Source organism: Rhinatrema bivittatum, chromosome 1 (genome assembly GCF_901001135.1).
Source record: "Rhinatrema bivittatum chromosome 1, aRhiBiv1.1, whole genome shotgun sequence".
NCBI classification, from domain to species: Eukaryota; Metazoa; Chordata; class Amphibia; order Gymnophiona; family Rhinatrematidae; genus Rhinatrema; species Rhinatrema bivittatum.
In genome coordinates this window covers 650,631,929-650,655,112 of record NC_042615.1, presented here as the reverse complement: position 1 = coordinate 650,655,112, position 23,184 = coordinate 650,631,929, and the positions used below count along the sequence as shown (strand labels likewise).

General features: G+C 47.3%; 1 long non-coding RNA gene across 2 annotated transcripts in view; it reads left to right on the top strand.

Annotated features, from left to right (window-relative positions):
- LOC115073985 overlaps positions 1–23,184 on the top strand; it is a 146,482-nt gene that overhangs the window by 60,930 nt on the left and 62,368 nt on the right. Inside the window, exons 2-3 of one of the 2 annotated variants that reach the window (XR_003852168.1) lie at positions 17,160–17,542; positions 19,508–20,712. This is a non-coding gene — a long non-coding RNA (uncharacterized LOC115073985). Of the gene's footprint in view, positions 1–17,159; positions 17,543–19,507; positions 20,713–23,184 lie in introns of those variants that run through there. The other variant, XR_003852167.1, reaches the window with a different exon arrangement.

The following is a 23,184-nucleotide window of genomic DNA, read 5'->3' as shown; positions in this document are numbered from 1 at the left end:
TTGCTATTTCTACAAGCCTGATCAGTGCAATCTCATTGTGCTATAATTATTTCTTCATCACCACCAAACTAGTCTGGATTCATAGAAAATCTTCTTAAAATATCCTTATGAGGGTAGGAGAATTTCATGGAAAGTGTATATGGCATTAGCCTAGAAGGGTAGTAATAACCAAAGGAGGAGATGATGGGATCAAAAGAATGAATATAGACCAAGAAGAGTGGAAACACAAGGACAGAACCTTAGACAAGATCCACAAGGAATAGTGGGATAGATAAGAGAAGAACCACACATAAGTGAACATATGAATATAAGAATTACCATGCTGGGTCAGACTACAGTCCATTAAGCTCAGTATCCTATCTCCAACAGTGATTAATCCAGGTCTCAATTAATTAGCAGATCCACTTTTTTAGACTCCCAAAGACGAATAAAGCCAGAGTAGAGAGGAAGATATGGTTCTCAGCTTTGTCAAAAGCAACTGAGAGATCAAGGAATACAGGGATAATAGAGAGACAAGTAGTGATAGATGTGTGAAGTTGATCAAAAGAACTATAAGTAACCAACCCAGGACTTCGGAAGGGGAAAGTATATATAAGAAATTTAGTGAATTCTGATAAACGAGCACATTATAATTGTAGTTTTTTTTTGCATTCTATTTAGTAAATATCCTGTTTTTATATGATACATGTCATTGGAACTTTTCTTTCCAACAAGTAAATACATTCCACACCTCTGCTTAGGTGCTAAGGTTAATTTCTTTGAGGAGTTGGCAAGTAGATGGAGTACAAATCCAATCATTCATCACTCTTCCCAAATTATATATTCAACTCACCTCCTCTCTTCCTTTTCTGAGTCTAAAGTGTTACGGAGCACTAGGAGAGCAGTCCCGCTTAACAAGAGATGTGTGTTCTTTGACCACGGCTTGACCCCAGAGGAACTCCGAAGAGGTGCCGCGGCAGGCGAGGCATGCCCGAGCATGGGCTGGACAGGAGCGAGGCTGAACTGAAGACAGATGACTAGAGAACTGACCCTCCTCCGGACCTGCATGCTTCGGAAGACCAGCAACACAATGGTGGTCTTATGAACAGTCCTCTGACCGTTCCAAGCCCTTTCGGATCTGCCGCAGGGTACGGCAAGAAGTGGCAGGCCGGATGGAGACCAGGGCAGCGAAGACTGGAACATGGAGATTCAGACGAAGACTCAGGAACAAGGTACTTGGATGCACAGACGAGACTCAGGAACGAGATACTTGGATGCACAGACGAGACTCAGGAACGAGGTACAAGGCATTCAGAAGACTCAGGAACGAGGTACTTTAGACGTAGACTCGGGGATACGGACATTGGCATGGTCCCTCAAGGCACCCTACACAGGCAGTACCACTGGTCTGGTCACAGACCACCCTGTCCTACATCTGCGGGAGCAGGACCAGTGCAGGAAGGAACGAGGTACTGAAGAATCAGGAACAAGGTACTGTAGACGTAGACTCAGGAAAGGTTCAAGGTAATCAGAAGACTCAGGCAAGATTCAAGGTATTCAGAAGACTCAGGCAAGTACTGGGTTGAGACTGCCATGCAGCACGCCCTACACAGTCCACCCGCAGGACTGGTCACGGACCACGCTGGACTTGAAGAGCCTCTAGATGGGCTGTGGAGCAATGAAAAGGAACATGTCTCAGAAGCTGTAGAGGCCTGCACCGAGGCGCGCCCTACTCAGCCGCCAGTGGCTGGTCGTGGACCACGCTGACGGTACAGGTTCTGGCTGAGTCTTTGGCACGGACAGAGCAAGCACAAGGGACTCCGTAGACCAGGGACAAGTATAGAAGCGGAAGTCTTCCGGAGGCTAGTGCTGCAGAAGTGAGGAAGGCACTGCACCATGAAGCGCCCTACACAGCCCACCCGTGGGGCTGGTCGCGGACCACGACATGGCACACCAGGAAGAGTGGCACGAGGAACCAGGGGTTCAGGACAACTGGACAAGATCACGGACATCAGGATCAGGAGAAACAACATCTGGACTGGATCACGGACATCAGGTGTGGAGAACAAACATCTGGACTGGAACACAGAATACAGATCAGGAGACAGACCTCAGGAGTGGATCACGAACATCAGGAGGACATCTGGACTGGAACGTGGACATCAGGACAAGAGGAGGAGCTCCAATGAAGAACAGGAAACACAGGACCTTGAAGAAGAGCTGGAACAAGGACGACTCCTGGAGCGAAGGACAGCAGGATCCCAGGAGTGTCTAACTCCTTGCGAAGGCAAAACTGGAATGGACGCTGAGCCCTTTTGTAGAGCTGAAGAGGACAACACCCAGGGAGGGGTCAGCAGGGGGCCACACCTGGCTGGCCCTTGAAGGGCAGGAGAGAGGCGCGCGCCCGTGCCTAAGGAAGCTGAAGGAGAGAGCAGGAAGCTGGTGGCGTCCTCAACCATGTGGAAGGCCTGAGGAAGCAAGGCAAGAAGCAGAAGCGGCTTCCAGCCGCGAAGACTGAAGCAGGAAGAGAAGGAAGGCTGCAGGCACTGGCAGGGACGGCTTCCCTGCCGGGCAAGGACCCGGGCTGGAGCAGGCACCGGCAGGGATGGCCTCCCTGCCAGCTGTAGACCCCGGCAGCGGCAGAGACGGCCTCTCTGCTATGTGAGGACCCCGGCAGCGGCTCCTGCCGCGAAGAGGAACAGTCGGCAGAGCCGGAGCGGCAGCGGCATCCCCAGCCACAAGGGAGAGCTCCCGGCGGTCCGACCCTGCCACGCAGGACCGGCGGCAGCCAGAGAGGAGCCTGATGACGGCGGCACGCTTGCCGCGAAGTAAACAGTATCAGCGGCCCGACTGGCCGCGAAGGTAGAGAGCCTGCCCGCGCTCCTCGCGGGCAGGATTGCAACATAAAGGTCCTCCTTTCCTCTTCCACTCTTCCTACATTTCTTGCTGCTACTTGAAAAGCATGTTTTGGGGAAAGAAATAGCTATCATTTCTAATGTGAATTTGCAAAATGGGAGGCTCTTATTTGTATTTATCGCACTGTGGGTCTGATTTTAAAAAGCATTTACATGCGTAAATCTGGGTTTTACGCATGTAAATGCACTTTACTCGAGTAAGTGGGCTTTTGAAAATTGCTACAATATATGCCATTGAATCGTCCATAGGATTTATTCGCATAAGTGCACTTTACGTGAGTAAATGGCTTTTGAAAATTGCTACAATAGTAGTTACATTTATGCGCGTAACTCCTTTGAAAATTACCCCCTGTATGTCCACAAGTTGTTACTGGCTCAATTTTACGTTTTAAAGATATTCAGTATAATTGAAATTCAAATGTTTTGTACTTTATTGTATGCAATGTTCCTGTCCATTATTATACACTGGCAATACTCAGAGGATGTACCAACAGCGGATGATTGAACATTGTAGCTATATAGTTAACAGATGATTAGAAGCTCCCATGGTCAGCCATTGCCTGGAATTTCATCATTCACCAGATTCGTTAAGATGGGGCATTTTGGATATAATTGATCCTTCCATCCAAGGCGGGGGAAGTGCAATTTATATTTACAGTTATTAAATATGGAACAGCGGTGGATTTTCAACCTTTTCACCATTTTTCCTTATGGAATGAACAATAACATTGACTAGTCTGTATTTCTTTAAAATTGCCAGTTGTTTTGATATCATGTTTTTGATTGGTATGGTTCAGATCATATGGGTGTGTGGTGTGTTTACATTGTTATGCTCTTTCATATGAGATTTTGTGATGGTGTCATTGTTTCAAGCAGATTCCCTGGGGCAGTTTCAGCAAAACATCGATGTTGGGATTTGTTGTGCTCAGATTTTTCATTGGCTTGAATTTGGATCACTGGATCATTGAATCTTCAGTGAAGTATTTCTTCTTTTTTAAAAACATTTTGGCTTTGGGATAAAGATTGAAAAATGGACATGGTGTTTCAAGAGTTGTTAAAGGATTTAAGTGTTTCACTTGTTTGTGTCTGTGGACCCTTGGGGCCGAGGCGTGATTGATTCTACCTGCAAGGAGGAGCCCTGCAGATTCTCCCCATCAGCTGGCAGACCCAGCCGAAGCAGAGACCGGTCAGGACCTTCACCTATACCAACCCACATTCCCCCGGGTTGAACCTTTGTGTGGGGACTCTGCTGATGGCAGTGGAGAAGGTTCATAGCTGGAGTCGTAGGCAGCTGGGAGTCAGGCATATCCAGGATCCAGGCAGTGGTGGTCAGTAGGGATGTGAATCGGGCTTCAGATGATTGAAAATATCGTCGATATTTTCAAAATCGTCAGAAATCAGGGACTCACCCAAAATGATAGGAAAACCCCACGATATTGTTCATGGGGGTTCTCTTATCGTTTTGGGGGAGGGCGGGAAAAACGGCCACAAAAATAACCCCTAAACCCCACCCTGACCAGTAATAAACTATCCCTTTGCTTCTCCCACTCCCCGCCCTGCTTCCCCCCCCCCCCCCCCCAAAAACAACATTTTACAGGTACCTGGAGGTCCAGTGGGGGCCCGGGAGCGAACTCCCATGCCGGGCCGTCGGCTGGCCACTAATCAAAATGGCGCCGATGCCCTATTGCCCTTACCATGTGACAGGGTAGTCCGTGCCCATTGCCGGCCCCTGTCCACATGGTAGGAGCCCTGGATGGCCCGTGCCATTTTTTTAAAGATGGCACCGGCCATCCAGTGCTCCCTCCATGTGACAGGGGCCAGCAATGGCACGATATCCTGTACATGGTAAGGGCAAAGGCCATCGGTGCCATTTTTATTAGTGGCAGCCGACGGCCCGAGAGTGGGAGATCGCTCCCGGGACCCCCACTGGACCACCAGATACCTGTAAAATGTTTTGGGGGGGGGGGGGGGGGGGGGGGAAGCAAAGGGATTAGTTTTAAAGGGTCGGGGTGGGTTTTTTGTTTATCGGCTCGGGCGCAGCCGATAAACAAAACCGCGATTGGGCCCGATGAAAAAAAAACCACATGTGAATCGGAACCAGAATCTGAACCGATTCCAGTTCCGATTCAATCTCTAGTAGTCAGAGGCAGGCAGTGGCCAGGCGTATCTGAAGTCCAGGCAGTGGTCAGAGGCAGGCGGAGGTCAGGGTATCCGAAGTCCAAGCTAAGGTCAAACCGGGTATGCATCCGAAGGAGAGGGAATGGGTCAGATCGAGCAGAGGCAGGCAAGGGCTGGAACAAGGCGGGCAACAGAGAATGGAACAGACTGAAACAGAGACTGAAGACAAGCTGGATGAAAACTGAAGACAGGCTGGACAAAGACTGGAACGCAGGGAAGCAACACGCACCACCATTGAGTAGCTGGACCTGTTGCTGAGGCAGTGAGGGAAGGACAGGGAGAGCCCTGTATAGGGCAAGGCTTGTGAGGCCATCAATAGGCCTCTTGGAGCTATTCCCACTGCGGGCCCTTTAAATAGAGAGAGGTCGGGCACACGCGCACCTAAGAAGGAGTGAGGCAGAATGGGGCCGATGGCATCCTGCCATGTGAAGAGCTGGTGGTGTCTTGTTGCGTCGGAGGGCGGCGTCCCACCACATGGAGAGTCAGCTGTATTTGCCACTGTCAGGAGCCAGCAGAGACGGCCCAGCTGAGAGGTGAGTGCGGCAGTTTGCACAGATCACCAAATATAACAGTACTGGCATGGTGATAAGCTTGGGTAAGCCATTGTGGTCCTAAGCTCCTATGTTTGATGCCTTATAATTTACGTTTAATTTTTTTGTTAAAAAGCAAAAAGTAATGTATATTATCCACTAATTTGCTGTGTATTTTGTACACTGTGGGAATTGTGCTCCTTATAGTTCGGTTAGAAGCCTGAACCAGCCCTAGCCCTTGCTGACTCTCCTTGCTTCTCTGGATGATGTCACCCCTAGTGGCTCATGGAGTCATTTTTATAGAATTTGGACCAAAGATTCATCTTTTTAGGGGGACGAACAATTACAATCACTTGCAAAACACTATAAGCTTGATTTCCAAAGTGACTTTAATGCATAAAATTCAGGTTTCTGCACAGAAGTGGCACTTTGAAATCATTTGAGGGTTTGTACATGTAAAAGTAAGCAGGGAAGCCCCATTTTTGTGTGTGTGTGTGTGTGTGTGTGTGTATGTACCAAGATAACCCACTTGTTTTCAAAGCAGATTTATGTGCATAAGTTATTTTTGAAATGTTGGGCTAAATTCTGCAAGTACTTTTCACCCACAGATTTTAGCTGTGTATGGGCTGTTATAAAATTATCCTCTGTATGCTCATGGGCATTCTCATTGCTGGAAATATCCATGTTAATCTACATTGAAAGCTTAATCAGTGTTACACAGGTACTGTAGTCAGAAACGGGCAGGGGAGGGAAAGATACTTGATCAAAAAACTTGGAAAGTGCTGCATAGCCTTCTCTTTGGTAATTTCTGCGGGGTGTGATGCAGTTTAAGGCTGCTTTGCGACATTAACAAAAGACTTCCATATCTGTGATCGGGAAAGAGAATGAATCACTGCTCCTGGGTTGCCTTCTCCCTTTTGTGAAAGCTGCTGCTGTTACAGAGTGTGGCTCTCTGCATTTGATATGAGCTGCTGCAGACTGAATGCCCCTGGAGATGAGGTTAAAAAAAATGTCTTGACGTGTACGAGCTGCTCCGTTCTGACGTTCATCAGGTTGAGGCTCATTTCAATGATCCCACACGCTTGAATGGGAAATGGCATAGAATTATTTTTTTTTTAATCTAAGAAACATTGAATAAGGATCATGGTATTGATTAACGATTCGCAGGGGAAACAGCATGACTCATACGCTGAGCCCAGACTCTTCACTTTGTGCACGTTTCCAGGAAGTGCTACAGTCACAGCGGTGACGCACCCTGACAATAGATGAACCGTGTTACTGAAGGCAACTAGAAAATGACATTACTAGATAGAAGAGTGATAACTGTGATGCAGATCTGTTCCATTTCTGAAAAGAGGCAAAACAATGAAAAAAAATGACATTTCCAATTTATCAATCAACTAATCCATATATATCTATATCTATATATAGATATCTACACAGTATATATATTAGAGATGTGAATCGGAACCGGAATCTGATAGGTTCCGGTTCCGATCCAAATCTTAAAATGTTTATCGCCCAGCCCGATTTGAGTTCTGATTATCGGCTGCGCCAGATCCAATAATCAAACAACCCTCCCCCACCCTCCCGAACCCCCAAAAAAGGTTTTAAAATTACCTGGTGGTCCAGCGGGAGCGCGAGGAGGGATCTCCCGCTCCCAGGACATCGGCTGCGTTAATAAAAATGGCGCCGATGGCCCTTTGCCCTTACCATGTGACAGGGCAAAGGTAGTGCCGGCGCCATTTTGAATATTGTCATAGGGGCCGACGGTCGGCCCCTATGACATAGTGAGGGCAAAGGTAGCGCCGGCGCCATTTTGAATACTGGCAATACGGCCCGAGTGCAGGAGGTCGCTCCCGGACCCCCGCTGGAATTTTGGCAAGTCTTGTGGGGGTCAGGAGGCCCCCCCAAGCTGGCCAAAAGTCCCTGGGGGTCCAGCGGGGGTCCGGGAGCGATCTCCTGCACTCAGGCCGTATTGCCAATATTCAAAATGGCGCCGGCGCTACCTTTGCCCTGTCACATGGTAAGGGCAAAGGGCCATCGGCGCCATTTTTATTAATGCAGCCGATGGCCTTAGAGCAGGAGATCGCTCCCCGCGCTCCCGCTGGACCACCAGGTAATTTTAAAAGGTTTTGGTGGGGGGGGGAGGCTAAGGGGGTCATTTTATAGGGTCGGGTGGGGTTTTTTTTATCGGGCAATCGGCGCCATTTATATTAGTGGCAGCCAAAATGGCGCCGATGGCCCAAGAGCGGGAGATCGTGCCAGGACCCTCCACTGGACCACCAGGTAATTTAAAACATTTTGGGGGGGGGTTCGGGAGGGTGGGGGATTTGTTTTAAAGGGTCGGGGTGGGTTTAGGGGTTGTTTTGGTGTGCCGTTTTCCCGCCCTCCCCCTCCCTCCTCCCCCCCCCCCGATTTATGATTTTTCACGATAAATCGGGGGAATTTCTATTGTATCGCGACTCTAATGATTTTTGACGATTTAAAAAATATCTGACGATTTTTTTAAATCGTCAAAAAACGATTCACAATCCCTAATAAAATATACAAGCCGTTAAGCCCCGTTAAAACGGGCTACATTACATTTTGTTTTTCAGTCCATTTTCTAACACAGCACCCTTCTACACTTTTTCTCCCTCCTCTCCCCCTTCCCCTCGTTCACTCCTCCCCTTTCCCTCTCACTCAGTCGTTACTCAGACCCTCGTTCTCCACTGCCCTTCTTCCCCGCACTCTCACCTTCCTCCCCTTCCCTCAGTCCACTCACCATCTCTCTTCTCCTCCCTTCCCGCAGTCACTCCCCAACCCTCTCTCAATCCCATCCCTCCATCTCTCCCTCTCCCCGCAGCCCTCCTCCACTCCCTTTTTCCTCTGCTCACAACTTCTTACCCTTCACTTACTCACATCCCTGTCTCTCACCTCTCCCTCATTCTCCTCTCCCCCTTCCACTTACTCACAACATCCCTGTCCTCTCACCCTCTCCCTCATTCTCCCTCGCCCCCCTCACGCTTCCCCACCCCCTACCTACCATCCCTCCCACAGCACTCACCCACTAGACCTCACCTCCCTCTCACTCAGTCCCGTCCCTTCTCTCAACTCTCCCTCTCCTATCCCCTCTCTCTCCCTCAGTACTCCCTTCCATCCCAGTCCCTGCCCATCTCGCCATCTCTCATTCCCTCCCCTCCTCTCCCTCTCCTCCTCAGTTCCCTCCCTCTCCCAGTCCCTCCCCTCACTCAATCCCTCCCTCCCTCCCTCCCTCATCTCCCCTCCCTCTCACTAAGTCACTCCCTCCCCCTCCCTCTCTCCCTCCCTCTCACTCAGTCCGTCCCTCCCTCTCTCTCTCTCCTCCCTCCCTCGCTACTGGCCGCTGCCGCCGCCCACCGCTACCGCCACCTGCGCCGCCACCGCCACCACCGCCCGCTGCCACCCCACCCCCACTGCCCGCCTGCCGCCCCCTCTCCACTGCCGCCGCTATCGCCGCCCCCGCTGCCACCGCCCTGCTGCCCGCCGCCGCTACTTCCACCGCTACCGCCCGCTGCCACCACCCCCCCGCTGCCGCTACCCCACCGCCTCCTGCCACTTCCGCCTCCTCCTCCCCGCCCTCCCTCCCCTCCGCTACCGCCGCCCGCTGCCGCCGCCGCCACTACCACCCGCCCGCCATGTTTTTTTTTTCCTTACCCTGCCTAAGACCGACGTGCTCGCCCGCACATGCGCAGTAGAGCTGCTCTCTACTGCGCATTTGCGGCACGTCGGTCAGGCTTCATTTATCTAGTTAGATAAATAGATAGATATCTACACAGTATATATATAATCCTCTTCTAACATTTTACAAAAACAAAGTAGGTACAAGGTTTCATGATTACTGAATATAAGAACATAAGATTTGTCATAGTGGGTCAGACGAAAGGTCCATCAAGCCCAATATCTTGTTTCCAATAGTGGCCAATCCAGGTCACAAATACCTGGTAAGATCCCAAGCAGTAAACAGATCCAATGCTGCCATCGTGCAGTGATAAGTAATGGCTATTTCCTAAGTCTATTTGGTTAATAACAGTTTATTAACTTCTCCTCCAGAAACGTGTTAAAACCTTTTTTAAACCCAGTTGCGCTAACAGCCTTAACCACATCCTCTGGTAATGAATTCCAAAGCTAAATTGTGCATTGATTGAAAAAGAATTTTCTACAGTTTGTTATGAATGTGCTATTTACTAACTACATGGAGTAGCCAATACTTGTTGTATTTTTTGAAAGCATAAAAAAACAATTTACATTTACCCATTCTATTCCACTTGTGATTTTATACACCTCTATCGTTTCCCCCTTCCAAACTGAACAGCCCTAACCTCTTTAGTTTTCCCTCAAATGGAGCCATACTATCCCCTTTATCATTTTGCATTTTCCAATGCAACTATATCTTTTATGAGATGCGGTGAGCTGAACTTTATACAGTACCATAGCTGCCGCCGCACCATGAAGCAATACAGAGGCATTATGACATTTGCCATTTTATTCCTCATTCCTTTCCTAATATTTCCTAACATCCGTTTGCTTTTTTGACTTCCACTGCATTCCGAGCTGAGGATTTCAAAGTATTGTCCACTATGGTGCCCAAATCCTTTTCCTGGGCAGTAACTCCTAATATGAAACCTAGCATACAAGCAAGAAGGGTATATAGTGCTGTGTCCTCAAACCATGGTCTTTGATCATATTTGATTGACAATGTATACAAAATACATAAAGGTCCATATTCAGCATCGTGGGAGTGGATAAATTATTCAGATAAATTTACCCAGATAACTTTGTTCATTTATTCCATAGAACGCAGCCAATTATGCATTCTGCTGAATATATCTGGATAAAGTCTTTCAGTTGAAAATTTCCAAAATTTAGGCCACCCAAATTTATTTGCCTAGATTTAAGAGGCCTAGGTTAGCTGCCTATTGATGAAAATCAGTGCTAAATTCCTAACTTCTTTCCAAGACCCTAACTCTTCCCCTGTAGCCATCTGTATTTTGGCACCTAAATTTAGTAGAGATGTGTATCGTGTGATCGATCGTCTTAACAATCGATTTCGGCTGGGGGGGGAGGGAATCGGATCGTCGCAGTTTTGTTTTTTAAAATATCGTGTAAATCGTAAATCGGGGGAGGGCGGGAAAACCAGCACACTAAAACATCCCTAAAACCCACCCCGACCCTTTAAAATAAATCCCCCACCCTCCCGAACCCCCCCAAAATGTCTTAAATTACCTGGGGTCCAGTATCTCTATGTTCCAGTCTTCGCTGCCCTGGCCTCCATCCGGCCTGCCGCTTCATGCCTTACCCTGCGGCAGGTCCGAAAGGGCTGGGAACGGTCGGAGGACTGTTCACAAGACCAACATTACGAGTACCTGGTGGTCCAGTGGGGGCGCGGGGACCGATCTCCCGTTCTCGGGCCATCGGTGCCATTTTGACTGCCACTCAAAAATGGCGCCGATGGCCCGATTTAAAAAAAAAAACCCACCCGATCCTTTAAAGATGACCCCTTAACTTCTCCCACCCTCCCGATCCCCCCAAAACATTTTTAAATTACCTGGTGCTCTAGTGGTGGTCCCGGGAGCGATCTCCCGTTCTCGGGCCGTCGGCTGCCAATCATAAAGATGGTGCCGATGGCCCTTTGCCCTTACCATGTGACAGGGTATCCGTGCCATTGGCCGGCCCCTGTCACATGGTAGGAGCACTGGATGGCCGGCGCCATCTTCGTTATTATTGCCTATTGGTTTTCTTGAATTGTCTGGAGAGAGGGGAGGAGGGACTCAAGCTGTAGATGGGGAGTTGGATTCTGGGCATGTAAGGAGTAGTAATTTATTAATGGAGAAACCAGCATTGATTTCTTTAGAATCCCTTTGGTCAGCTATAAAGTCTTTAGAATTAGCAATTGTTAATTTAACTAAAATAACAGTAGATTCTAACCAAAGGTTTAGCAATGTTGAACCTTCGATATCTGCAAATAGCGTTAAAATAGAGAAGTTGGAAAAAAGAATGGTAAACATAGAAACCTGGCAACAAAGATTTGCCAGAGCAGACATCTTAAATGAAAAAAAGTTAGACGCAATAGAGAGTTCTTTAAAAATATTTAAACCTAAGAATTCTGAATTTCCCAAAACATGATTTAATTGCACAGTATGAAATATTTAAGGGGTATCTCTTACAAATATTGAAATTTCCACAACAAGCAATGCCGGCTATATCTAAAATATATTATTTGCCTTAAAATCTGAAAGCTGCAAATGAAATTAAAGTAGGAGAAACTCCCTTGAACCTGACAGAGGTAATTGAATCCTCTTTAGATACAGTAATTGCTTGTAGAGCCACATTACATGTTTCCTTTTCTTTTGCTTCTGATCGTGATTCAGTACTACGTTTATATATGCACTGTTTAGGCCTGGACACGGTGTTTTGTTTCTGTAAGGTGCAACGCATACTAGAATAAAGTCTGATTGTTGAGCCCTGAACTGGAGTGGATTGTAACTGCAGGGGCCTCCAACCCAACACAAACCACTTGAAAAACATCAAAACTAAAACACAATAAGAAAGCTGTGGTGAAAAAGCACTACTTGATTTCACTGTTTATTTGTATACACTTGAGATGGTAAAGCAAAGTGATTAAAAGTGCTGATGGCTCTGTGAGTTTGTGTGGTTATCAGGACCTATTGATTGCTGTAACGCAGATTTTCTTTTCTGTCCTCCAGCTGGAGATCATCATTTAGTCTGCCTATTGGTTAAGCCAGTTCTGTTTTGTTTTGGTTTTTATGGTAGGGTGGGGTGCTGGGAAACAAGAATAGATCCTGCTGTGTAAGAAGCACTTTTTTTTTTTTTAAGCCTCTGCTGATCTTTAGAGTTAAGAACATCTGCAGTGTTAGGATTGTGTTTGTTTTCACTAGATGTGAGCCTTAAGTACTGAAGACCATGACTCAGCAAACATTCTCTCTGGCTACTATGACTAAGCATTTCATGCCCATAGAAACTCTTTAAAAAATACTAGCTTGCTTGCTTAGCAGATAACAAGTCTAATGTTTGATGTAATAGTGCAGATTATGCATAGTAACATAGTAATGATGGAAGATAAAGACCAAATGGTTCATGCAATCTTCCCAGCAAGCTGCTTATGCTTCTAACTGCTGCTCTGTGCAGGTTACCCCATGCCTTCTGTTAAGGGTAGTAACAGCAGCTCCGTGCTGTAACCTGCATGGGCGTGGAATGCTTACTCATAGTAGCCAGAGAGAATTTTTGCTGAGTCATGGTGCACACATCTAGTAAAAACAAACTTCTAACCCTGCAGTAATCCATACTGCCCTGCAACTCACCTCTCTCCCAAGCCTCACATTAATTTCCTTCTCACCCTATACTCTTGCAAAGGGCTGTACTTTCCAGCAAAATTAAAAAGCTGCACTGATGTATCCTCGGAAGATTTCTATATCACTTTTGCTGTAATTTCTCAAAAAATTGTATGTCACTGTTCTTGCTTGCAAAACATTTCTATAGAACTTTATAAACTGGTTAAGGACAAAGGGCTATGGAACACATGAAACTAGATAGGAGATTATTTGATACTTTCATGCAGGCCCTGTAGCAGATAGCTCTGTCACTTGATAGGAGCTTGAGACATGTTACTGTCAATTTCCTGAGCTAGAGGTGAGAGAATTTAATTAAATAAAAGGCAATTGTTAGTGAGACCTGACTATAGTTTTAGAAAATTGAATTAAAAAAATAGTATAACCTGACTCTTATAGAATTTAGGATAGATTTTAGGGTATCCTTCATTGGACACTTGTTAGGGGAAGGGTAGATTAGGTAATTATCAACACATGACAGGTATGCACTAAAGGAGTTTTATGTATGTCCTACCTGCATTGCGAAGTATGGGATAAATGCCTGAGTCTCATCAGCACCCAAGAAGCATAGAAAAATCATTTAACAAAAACTATATCACAAGATTTTGTACTTATAAATGTCCCAGAATAAAGAAAATGCTGCTTTTCAGATAAAAAAGTAACTTTTAAGCCCTTTTAATTGTTTTCTATTGCCTGTCTAACAAATCATCAAATTGTGATGCCATGAGGTATTTTCAGAGCTGCAATATCATTGGTTTGTCTCTAATGACTGATGAGCTATGAAAAGAATTTCAGTACATGTTCACATGAAGTTCTCTGACAAATCACAATGGGACTGACATTTAAAAGATTTATGTTGTTACGGTCCCGCTCGCGACCGGGACCTTACCTCCCGGGTCCTGGTTCCGGCGGTGTCCTTCTCGGCGCCGCTCCCATGGGAGCGGCAGCGATGGAGGCCCTCATTCGGACGCCCTTCCCCTAGGCGCGCATGCGCTCAGGAAGGGCGCTCAAATAGGCCGGTTCCCTTCGTGGTCCCTAGTTGCTCCGGGCCCCGACGCGACCTTAGGTCTTCTACCTACTACAGTGCCTGCCTACCTGCCTGCTTGCTACAGTGCCCGCCTGCCTGCTACAGTTCCTGCCTGGTTCCAGTACCCGAGTCTTGCCACAGCTCCTGCCTGGTTCTTGCTTGCTTGCTACAGTTCCTGCTACAGTGCTTGCTAGTGATGTGAATCGTGTCCTCGATCGTCTTAACGATCGATTTCGGCTGGGAGGGGGAGGGAATCGTATTGTTGCCGTTTGGGTGTGTAAACTATCGTGAAAAATCGTTAAAATCGTGAGTCGGCACACTAAACCCCCCTAAAACCCACCCCGACCCTTTAAATTAAATCCCCCACCCTCCCGAACCCCCCCCCAAAAGCTTTAAATTACCTGGGGATCCGGCGGTGGTCTAGAACGGCGGCGGTCCGGAACGGCCCCCTCAATAGAATCGTGTTGTCTTCAGCTGGCGCCATTTTTCAAAATGGCCGCCGCAAAATGGCGGCGGCCATAGACAAAAACGATTCGACGCAGGAGGTCATTCCGGACTCCCGCTGGACTTTTGGCAAGTCTTGTGGGGGTCAGGAGGCCCCCCCAAGCTGGCCAAAATTTTCCTGGGAGTCCAGCGGGGTTCCGGGAGCGATTTCTTGCCGCGAATCGTTTTCGTACGGAAAATGGCGCCGGCAGGAGATCGACTGCAGGAGGTCGTTCAGCGGGGGTTCCGGACCGCCGCTGAACTGCCTGCCTGTTCCCGCTTCAGTTCCACTACTCGCCTAAGTCCCAGCGGCCGGGCCCCTACGGGCTCCTCCCGAGGGAGGCTCCGGCTTCCAGGCGTGAAACCTCATCTAAGTCCCAGCAGCTGGGCTCCTACGGGCTACACCGGGGGGGGAGCACCAGCTTCCAGGGTGAAGAGCATCGTCTACGTCCTGCCAGATGTCCGCCTCCTGACCTGCTCATATCGAGAGACATTAGAACACCTTATCCCAGTCTCTTGCAGGTCGGCCCAAGGGTCCACTAAAACAGCTTATTCACAACATATGTGATAAAAAATGTTCTTTTATCCACATAAATACACTTGATTAAAAAAAAGTCCTCCCATCTGGTTTAAATCTATCTACACAAAATTACTATGTGCACAGACTTAGCCTGATAAAAAGGGACTAGGTTTGGGCCCAATGCTTATGGCCTAATTTGTCCCCCTATGTGCCTGTGGAGGAAAAGTACTAAAGGAGAACATTGCTCCTCAATTTGAGTCAAAAGTCTGTGGAAACCTTAATAATGGAATGATCCCATGGCCATTGGGTACCATCCTCCTCCCTAGCCAGGGCGGAGATAGGCACAGCATGTAACTGATAAATACAGAGTGCACGTGAGATGGGGTTTGAACAGCAACGATAGTACTCATTCTGTAACCATCCATCCCCATACCCGTCAACCTTCAAATTCTGTGAAAGGACGGAATGTAATAGAATAAAGGAGTCACGGCAAGGTTCCATGTACTTGGCCACCAAATTCAGAATGCATATGTGCGCCTCACACACTGCTCGCACCTTCAGGAAATGAAAGAGCTTACAGTTGGGGCAAGCTGCTTCCTTTTCCCAAGGGGGCATTAGTGTAACAGGCATGCATTCAATAGTAGGGATGTGAATCGTGTCCTCGATCGTCTTAACGATCGATTTCGGCTGGGAGGGGGAGGGAATCGTATTGTTGCCGTTTGGGGGGGTAAAATATCGTGAAAAATCGTGAAAAATCGTGAAAAATCTAAAAATCTAAAAATCGCAAAACCGGCACATTAAAACCCCCTAAAACCCACCCCCGACCCTTTAAATTAAATCCCCCACCCTCCCGAACCCCCCCCCAAATGAGTTAAATAACCTGCGGGTCCAGCGGCGGTCCGGAACGGCAGCGGTCCGGAACGGGCTCCTGCTCCTGAATCTTGTTGTCTTCAGCGCCATTTTGGAAAATGGCGCCGAAAAATGGCGGCGGCCATAGACGAACACGATTGGACGGCAGGAGGTCCTTCCGGACCCCCGCTGGACTTTTGGCAAGTCTCATGGGGGTCAGGAGGCCCCCACAAGCTGGCCAAAAGTTCCTGGAGGTCCAGCGGGGGTCAGGGAGCGATTTCCCGCCGCGAATCGTTTTCGTACGGAAAATGGCGCCGGCAGGAGATCGACTGCAGGAGGTCGTTCAGCGAGGGTTCCGCTGAACAACCTAAAACGTCCTAAAACGATTCACATCCCTATTCAATAGTATCCATCACATTGGTGTGGCGGCACTGTCATAGAAAGTATGCTTGAGAGCTTCCTATTGTGTCCTTTGCTGAGGATATCGTTACACCTTCTCAGCTGTCTTTTCATTGCCTATAGTACTTGGCTGAAATGTCTCGAGAAAGGAGCCTGATCCATTCTGCCAGTTATAGGAACAGGGGTTTGAAAAGTTAGCCAGATATCTTTAGACCAGCCTCACAGTAGGCCTAAGGTTATCTGGCCTTGTGTGGCCGGATAACCTGCCACTTAACCGACATCTGGTCAAGTGGTACCATTTTGCTTGAAAATAAATGATGTGTGTGTGTGGGGCTTCTGGTCCAATTCCAAGCCCCTCTCCCCCCTACTGAATATTAAAAAAAAAAAAAAGTCCCCGGCCAACTGTATCCTCCCCAACCGCAAGCCCTGCGATAGGTAATTCAAAGTGTTAACTTTTGTGTAGGCCTCTCCCTCCCTCCCCCTTCCCTCTCCCTGGTAAATCTACCAATTACATAAGACCCCTGATTGAGAAGGAGGGCTTCCACCTGGGTCCTTTGTTGCTTTCTCCCAGAACAACCTGCCTCGCTGAGACTCTGGTCCTGCATCTGGCGACAGAGGGGAGGGGGCCGAGATCACTACAAGAAGGGCCGCCCCGCGGTCTCTGTCAAGAAGGAGGGCTTCCATCTGGCTCCTGCATTGCTTTCCCCTGGAATAAGCTGCCTCGCTGCACCTGACACGAGAGGGGAGGGGCCACAAGATTGCTGCAAGGGCTGCCCGCGGCACGCTGCTGCCGGTGCACTGAAGCTGCGCACCTAAGGGGCATGGCCCCTAGGGCACCTTTCTTTTGATTTGTTTTAGGAGCTTTGCTGATTGCGTTGCTGTTCCTGATTTTTTTTCTTGTTTTTTCAGGTATGGTGACGAGAAGAGGGTGAATATTACGCTCTGCTAGCCCAGTTTCTGCACTCTCTCGATCAACTATTCTGCAATGTTTTTCCTTCGAACAGCATGTGTTGGGTACTTCTCTCATCGCAGACTTTGCTAGGGAGACAGCAGTTCTGCCTGAGCTTGAAACAACTTTAAGCCCTTGTAATCATCCTTTGTTACTGGAAGCAAGGAATAGTTCTGGCCTAGAATTGGCCTCTGGAAATGGGACCAGTCCTTCCTTGTTAACTACTGTTGAGAGGGACTCCCTTACCCCTCAGCCTGGGGCTCTGTGGAAGTCCAGTTTGGAGACACCAGCCACAATTATGCTGGAAGATGTATGGAAGGCAATCACATTTCTTGAGAAAACTGTAAGTAAAAGGCTTGATGGAAGTAGTTAGACAATTAAATGTTGTGCAAGTTGCTTCAGTTGAGTATAATGAGACAATTAAAACCTTAAGGGTAAATTTTAAAAAGGGCGCACGGGTGTCCATGTGCGTGCAGTTCCCAGCGCATGCACATGGACGCGCCAATTTTATAACACGCACACGTCGCTGCATGCATGTTATAAAATCTGATACTCCAATAAAGGGACTGGGAGGGAACTTCCTAAACTCTCTAGCTAACCTTCCTCCCTTTTCCCCTCTCTGCCTCCACCCCTAAACCCCCACCCCCACCCAAGTAACCTAATTTTTGTTATTTTGCAACTTACCTGCTCTACCAAGCAGCAATAAGTTCCGCACGCCGGCCTGCTGCCGGCGCACACGTCACCGAGACAGCTTCTGATGGCCCTGTGCCAGCTGGCCCCCCGCTCCGTCCTCGCCCCTCCCCCAGCCCGCCCCTTTTTCAAAACCCGGCTCTTCCGCACGTACTGGGAGATACGCGCATGGCCAGACTACTTCGAAAATGCACCCAGCACGCTTGCGGCCCGGCCACGCAGGTATCTCCCGGTATTGGCACGCACCAGGGAATTAAAAGTAGGCCGTTAGAATCTCAGAAATCTTAACTTTCCTCATGCTCCCCTTATTTCCCCTTTAGAACTGTTTAAGATATACGTGAAAGAAGATCTTGATATTGATGAAGATTCTTTTCCTTCTTTAACCAAAGTTCTTAATCTTCCCTTTAAAAGTAAAAGGATGCTGATTTTACAGACATGTCCTCACCTGGAGCTGACAATCTTAATCTTACTAGCTTTTTAGAGCAATCTGCTAGTTATTCAGGAACAGGCTACTCTGTTAATCACTTGTTCATCTGAAGCGGAGAAAAATACCATAATGAGACCAATTTTTTTTCTGTAATAGAAGTTGTTTTTCCTTTATGGGACAAAAAATTTGGATCTTCCCAGATGGTTTATAAGCCGACCCAAGCCAGAAGGAAATCTTTCTTGCGGCTTAGGGAAAAGGCGTTTGCTACAGGGGGGGTCTTTTGCTTTGAGATATCCTGCCAGATGGTATGGTTAAATTGTCTGATCATAACCTACATTTGTTTTAACTTAATCAGCTGAAAACCTTTGTGGAGAATAAAAGTCTGCAGCCTGCCTCTTCAATTCAGAGTGATGTGACTAGATGATTATAATGTTTGTCAGCTCTTTCTGTATCAGCATATTTTTTGAAAGATGTATTTTCTATGTAGTGTTGTCTCTTGCCCTCTTTTCTCCTTATTTGTACTAGGCATAAGGAGGATTCTTCCTTTTGATTGTTTGTGTTTTCAAATGTGTTACATTTTTCTTATTGTTATGTTTCGGCTTCTGTAACTCCCAAGTTCTGTCAATCTGAGAAAAATATAAAGAAAGAAAGAGAAAAAAAAAATAAGAACCCCCCCCCCCTCATTTCTCTTCCCCGTACCCTCCCACCCACCCAGTGCCGATGAGAATTCTGGGGCTTCCTGTAATGTATTTGGGCCTGCGGCAGCCTCAGGAATAGTTCAAGAATTTAATAAGACTGGGCCAACTTAGCTGTGGCGCAGATATTTATTTACGGTGCTGCAAAGATATAAGAATCAAGATAGTAGCTCACCTTGCATCATTCACAATTAACAGGTAAATGTCCACTATCCGGGTATATCGTGAGATCCTCGGGGCCTCCCCAAGCCTTTCTAGCTCTGGTTTCTTATGGTAATCGGGCTCCTTAAGGTAGAATGAGGGAGTTGTCGGTACCCTCCGACACACTCCCGTTTCCAGGACCAGGAGCACATTATGCTCTGGTAGCAAGAACTGGAAGCGTCACCTCTCAGCTGGACAGATAGACAAGGAGTCCTTCAGATGGTCAGCCTGCACCCACAGGATGATAATAATGAATCCATTTTATCTTTTCTCATTTTCTTCTCTACCTTTTCAGTAGTGTTTTCTTATCAATCACTGCCCATCTCATCCCTGTCAATCCCAAGTCATGCTGCGTGCACTCTGACCCTGTGACGTTCCACCCATGATTTGCTATGGCTTTGCAAGAGATGTGTCGCCACTAGACTTGCCAGAACAAGATGACAGCCTTGGAAGCGTCTGCATGCACTTGCAGAGACTGAAGTTTTACACAGGAAGTTCTACTTTTTGCTCTTTATTGTCATCACTTGATATGTTTCTTAATATAGGCATCCCAAAGCAGATTATAATAAAGATTAAAATATCAGAGAATGATAAAAATTTGCAAAGTCAGAACTTTTCATCTTCGGTATCCATTTTTCTTCACAGAAATTAGCACGAGTTGCCTTCAGCCCATACCTGGAAGCTTGTCCCATGGACCAAGGGCAATACATAATACAGCAGAATGAAAACACTACAAATTAGCACATGATTAAAACAGAAACATTTGACACAGTTCTCAAAGAAAACAGGTATAACCCCCTGTGCTGGGTATATCCTGCTGTCACAGGTAGATAGTCTGGGTTCTTCTTAATGGTTTGATAAATGCAAAACACAACTCTAGCTTTGCTAAACAATCACTGGTATCACTGGATATACTATTATTGCTGGTCAAAAAAGCAAAATTATGGGGAATCCAAGAAGGCAGAAACCTAGGTTGCATTGTGTTATAATTCTGGCTGCTGAACTGCTGAGCTAGGCCCTACTAAGTTTGTGCCAGCACGTCAGACATGTGCTGTGAGGAAAGCAGCTGGGCCTAAGAAAGAGAGAAATGAAAGACACGGGGATGGCTCACTTAGGATATATGTGTAGTATGCACTCTGCATGGAAACAAACTACAAAGGAAAGTGCAGGCATTGATAAGAGATGATCGATGTCTTCCTACAAGCTGTGGGAAGATAGTACATAAGGAGAACAAACATTTGGAGACGAAATAAAGAGAACAAATGTTTGGGCGCAGGTGGTCTAGGGAAAGGAAGCTAGGCCAGAATGAAGTATTTAGAAATGATCAATACTTGGCAAAGGTAACTAGGAAAAAAATGTATATAAGCCTTGTAAGATTGTGACATAGGCAAAGATGAGCTTAAGGGCTTCTGATAATTTACAGAGTCTACGCATATCCTTCCCATACTCTTCTATTGTAATTGGCTATCATTTATTTACCATAATAAACATAATAAATTTCTAAAATATCTGAATCTCGTGTCTGGTATATGAGGGCTAAAACCATACAATTGTCAAATTTAAATCCTGTCACTTGGTTGTGATGTCTAGATTTCCTCTCCTTTTAATATGGCAAATTTTGTTGTAACCCTTTGCGGTTAGGAAGATGGATCAAAACATGACATCCTCTACTGGCTGCTGCTTCAGCCCCCATGGTGGGGACAGAGAATATTGTTGCAGTTGCACCCTACCTGATTGCTGAATCCATGCTCTGCAGGGGGTAGAAAACCATCTGCTGTGCCATGTGGTTTGGGTGCCACTGTCTCACCGAAGGATGCAGACGCTGTAGGACAGCGATGGCGTTCTGTAGGAAGTGATGGCGTGCTGCAGGAAAAAGATACTGGAACTACTGTGCATCTCAAAGGATATGTTCTTCCTGCCCCTAAAGAGATAGCCAAAAGAAGTCCAAAAAAGGAGTCCAAGAAGAAATAAAAATAATAAAAAAAAATCCTATATGCCTTACCACACACAAATTTAAATAAAAAAATGTCCAAGTGTGTAACCTTCAACTTCATGGGACTGACAAAACAGCAAGGAAGGCTGCTTAATAAAGCCGTGGAAGCAGAAATGTGCAATAAACAGCCTAATGTCCAAAATTAGAATTTATTGTGTAGAATCAAATTATGCAATAGGCCCGACTCCAGCCGAGTTTCGCCCTCTTTCAATAGGGCTGTTTTTTGAAGAGATCGTAGCGATTTGCATTACTGAGATCCTCAATACTTTACCCACTGAAAGTATTGTTGCACACGGAGTCAGTTTTCAAATGTTCACGCCGATTTCGGCGTTTCAATGCTCTCTGAAGAGATCGCAGCGATTTGCACTACTGTCATTCTGAATATTTTACCTGCAGAAAGTGTTGCTGTACACCAAGTCAGTATTTGAATGCTCCCCTGATGCAGCCCTATTGAAAGAGGGCGAAACTCGGCTGGAGTCGGGCCTATTGCATAATTTGATTCTACACAATAAATTCTAATTTTGGACATTAGGCTGCTTATTGCGCATTTCTGCTTCCACGACCTTCAACTTCATACCATCATACAAAAATACATTTTAATAGTAGTGGGACCCTCATGGAAAGGGCTAATCACATTGCTAAAAGGCGTTTAATGTAACAAGAAGTTACAAGCCTACTGTTTTAATCATCATCGGTCCCGCTGTATTTGTGATGTCACAGAGTTTGTTTCTATCTTTTCTGGCTTTGCAATAAAAATACAGTCATTTGCACAAAAAACTTTTTGAAACTGAAACCCCAAGTCTATGTAAAGTTCTGAAAAACACTATAAATGCTGCCTGTGTCTTAAAGCAGCTGGAAACTGCCCGTTGTCATACAGCCACACTGAAGACATAAGTAAGTTATAGCGCAGTAAATCCACAGACAGCTATCTGTACTGATGAGCTCCTCGACATAGTTCTCCATCTTTGTGCCCCCAACTCAAGCCGAGTTTAGGACCATCCTCCTGCTTCAGGGAGGAATCGTCCAACAGTGAAAAAAGGCTTGCAAGGGCTTGGATCTGCTAACGTGCATGATCTCAGCACTTTGGCAACACCATGGTGGTGGCAGCAGGGAGGAAGGAAGCTGTGGATGGAGCCTCAGCTAGCCATGTCGCAGAAAGCTCTTAAAAAAAAACCGACTCAAAATTATGATAAACACACCAATATATAGATGGGGACTAAGGGCCGGATTTTAAAAAGGTTACGTGTGTAAATCCGGAGGAATTACGCACGTAACTGGGCATACGCGCGCTGGGCCTATTTTCAAAAGGCCTAGCAACGCATGTAAAGCCCCGGGGCTTTACTAAAGGGGTGGGAAGGGGGGGGGGGGGGGGGGGGGAGGGGGCGGGGTCAGAGGCTTCAGACACAGCGGCCATTTGCCGCTGTGCTTGGGATCACGCGCCGGCAGTCGGCCGGAAATAGAATCGAAAAAAAGGAAAAGGTGGGGGGGAGGGCGGGGGAGGGAAGGGAAGGGAAGGGAAGGTGGTGTACTTGTTCGCACGCCTGGTAGTACACGCACCCTTTTAAAATCTACCCTAAGGGGCGGATTTTAAGAGCCCTGCTCACCTAAATCTGTCCAAATCCGGGCGGATTTAGGCGAGCAGGGCCCTGCGCGCCGGTGAGCCTATTTTACATAGGCCTACCGGCACGCGCAGAGCCCCGGGACTCGCGTAAGTCCCAGGGTTTTCGGAGGGGGGCGTGTCGGGGGGCGGGGCTGAGCGCCGCGCCGTTTTCGGGGCGTGTCGGCAGCATTTTGGGAGCGGCCCCGGGGGGCGTGGTTATGGCTCGGGGCGGTCCGGGGGCGTGGCTGCACCCTCCATACCCGCCCCCAGGTTGCGTCCCGGCGCGTTAGCGGCCCGCTGGCGCGCGGGGATTTACGCCTCCCTCCGGGAGGCGTAAATCCCCCGACAAAGGTAAGGATGGGGTTTAGACAGGGCCGGG